We start from the raw sequence: 3,644 nt of genomic DNA, 5'->3' as shown, positions 1-3,644 counted from the left end.
GGATGGGACCAGCCGACAAATTTCGCTACCCGTGATACCCATAGCAAAATGGTACATGAAAAATTCAAGGAATTAGTGTTTTTCAATGTTATCACAAGGTATATTTATACATCAATATTTTTTCCATCTCTCTTCTAAATTCTTTTCCTTCTTTAGTTGTTTTTAAGTGTCACTTTGCTTTGTGTGTCTCATATTCTTAGTTTTACTTCAATGTAGTATTTGTTGAGTAGCTTACAAAATGCAGTTGAAAAAGTTTGACTCAAATAATTTTAAGCATGTGTAAAAGATGTCTGATATTGAATTGAATTGAGTAAATTAGATCATTTTAAATTTCAGAACACAAATCTGAATGTATTGTAGAAATTTTTCAAATGTTAAATCGATCTTTGTGGTAATTGTGAATTTTTTTATTTTAAATCGGATTTATTAGAATTTTAATTTACAAACATTCAAACTATTATTAATATTGACAAATGAATCATAATCATTAACATTTTGGTTACAAACTATTAACCGTCAAACAATTATAGGTATACAAATAATTGCAAATAAATTACTTTAATTTCATCTATTATATATATTTAAATATTTTTATTTGACTTTTTACTTTGAATATTGGTAAATATATATAATATATAAATATTTAGAAATGATGGACAAAGTCATGTCTCTTTTAATTTTAGTCAGTTTTATTTTACTGAAACTAATTGAATTTAATTAAAAAACAGACTCTCATGTCAACTCTCATGCCACCTCATAGTATATATTTAAAATAGACTCCCATATTTAAAACAGACTCCCATGTCAACTCTCATGTCACCTCATAGTATTTCTTCCACATGTGCAAATATATCCCACCTCAACAAAAAAACTTATGTGTACGCCTTAGAGAGTTCTCTTGTATTTTTATGTTTCGCCTCATTTTTTCTAATTAGTTTCTAAATAGTTTTTTTCCTCTTTTAATCCCTCTAATCCCTAATTTTTTTAATGACTTCCTCCAACAATTTATTCTTCCCTCTTGTGTACGTCCCACTCATTTGCCATCCTCGCAAAATCATCTTCTTCTTCGAAATTGCCGACTCTACTCCAAAGGTACACTGAAAGAGGTATAGGTTGGTTCGTTGCAACAACAAAAATTCTTCTCTTTGTCTATTTCTAATTTTGGTGTCATGTTCACCTCATTTTTTTCTACTTAGTTTCTAAATAATTTTTTCCTCTTTTAATTCCTCTAATCCCTAATTTTTTTAATGACTTCCCAGTCATTCGCCATCCTCGCAAAATCATCTTCTTCTTCGAAATTGCCGACTCTACTCCAAAGATACACTGAAAGAGGTATAGGTTGGTCAAAGATACACTGAAAGAGGTATATGTTGGTTCATTGCAACAAAAAAAATTCTTCTCTTTGTCTATTTCTAATTTTGGTGTCATGTTCACCTCATTTTTTTCTACTTAGTTTCTAAATAATTTTTTCCTCTTTTAATTCCTCTAATTCCTAATTTTTTTAATGACGTCCCAGTAATCCCTAATTTTTTTAATGACTTCTCAGTCATTCGCCATCCTCACAAAATCATCTTGTTCTTCGAAATTGCCGTATCTACTCCAAAGATACACTGAAAGAGGTATAGGTTGGTTCATTGCAACAAAAAAAATTATTCTCTTTGTCTTTTTCTAATTTTGTTGTCATAAATTCAATTATATTCTATACAATCTTTGAAATCAATTTGGCTCATAGTGACTTAATGTTATGTATAGTTTCTTACATGAAATTCTATCACTGCGACTATCCAGGAAATCCAAGTTGGGATGGGACCGGCCGGCAAACTTCGCTACCCATCATACCCAGAGCAAAATGGTACAGGAAAACTTCAAGGAATTAGTGTTTTTCAATGTTATCACAAGGTATATTTATACATCAATATTTTTTCTATCTCTCTTCTAAACTCTTTTCCTTTAGTTGTTTTTAAGTGTCACTTTGCTTTGTGTGTCTCATATTCTTAGTTTTATTTCAATGTAGTATATGTTGAGTAGCTTACAAAATGCAGTTGAAAAAGTTTGACTCAAATAATTTTAAGCATGTGTAAAAGATGTCTGACATTGAATTGAATTGAGTAAATTAGATCATTTTAAATTTCAGAACACAAATCTGAATGTATTGTAGAAATTTTTCAAATGTTAAATCGATCTTTGTGGTAATTGTGAATTTTTTTATTTTAAATCGGATTTATTAGAATTTTAATTTACAAACATTCAAACTATTATTAATATTGACAAATGAATCATAATCATTAACATTTTGGTTACAAACTATTAACCGTCAAACAATTATAGGTATACAAATAATTGCAAATAAATTACTTTAATTTCATCTATTATATATATTTAAATATTTTTATTTGACTTTTTTACTTTGAATATTGGTAAATATATATAATATATAAATATTTAGAAATAATGGACAAAGTCGTGTCTCTTTTAATTTTAGTCAGTTTTATTTTACTGAAACTAATTGAATTTAATTTGTTGTTTTATAATGTTAATTGACATGAAATTAAAGTAATTTATTTGCAATTATTTGTATTTGATGTATACTTATAATTGTTTGACAATTAATATTTTGTAACCAAATTTTTATAAATTTTAGAATTTCAATTTTGAAACCAAAATGTTAATGATTATGATTACTCAATTAATATTAATTTAAGAAATAATGTTTTTAAATTAAAATTATAATATATCCGATTTAAAGTTAAAAAAAATCAAAATTACCACAAAGATCGATTATTAAAATGATAGTGAGAGAAAAAAATAATATTTGTATTTGATTTTTTACTTTGAATATTGGTTAATATATATAATATATAAATATTTAGAAATGATGGACAAAGTCATTTCTCTTTGAATTTTGGTTAGTTTTATTTTACTGAAACTAATTATATTTAATTTGTTGTTTTATAGTTTTAATTGATATGAAATTAAAGTAATTCATTTACAATTATTTGTATTTGACGTATACTTGTAATTGTTTAACAATTTAATAGTTTGTAACTGAATTGTTATAAATTTTAGATTTCGGTTTAGAAATCAAAATATTAATGATTATGATTACTCAATTAATATTAATAATAGTTTTAATGTTTGTAAATTATTAAAATTCTAATATATCTGATTTAAAGTAAAAAAAATTAACAATTACCACAAATATCGATAAGTAAAATGATCGAGTGACAGAACAAACAATATTTGTATTTAATTTTCTACTTTGAATATTGATAAATATATATAGTATATACAAATATTTATAAATTATTGACAAAATTATGTCTTTTTGAATCTTGATCAATTTAATTTTATTGAAATTAAATAAATTTAATTTGTTATTTTATAGTGTTAATTGACATGAAATTAAAGTAATTCATTTGCAATTATTTGTATTTAATGTATACTTAAAATTGTTTGGCAATTAATATTTTGTAACCGAATTGTTATAAATTTTGAATTTTGGTTTTGAAACCAAAATATTAATCATTATGATTACTCTATTTAATATTAATAATAGTTTGAATTTTTGTAAATTAAAATTTTAATTTCTCCAATTTTAAAATAAAAAATTTCACAATTATCACAAAAGATTGATGATTAAAATT

Source organism: Cicer arietinum, chromosome 6, assembly GCF_000331145.2.
Source record: "Cicer arietinum cultivar CDC Frontier isolate Library 1 chromosome 6, Cicar.CDCFrontier_v2.0, whole genome shotgun sequence".
Taxonomy (NCBI): domain Eukaryota; kingdom Viridiplantae; phylum Streptophyta; class Magnoliopsida; order Fabales; family Fabaceae; genus Cicer; species Cicer arietinum.
Note: the sequence above shows the minus strand (reverse complement) of the source record.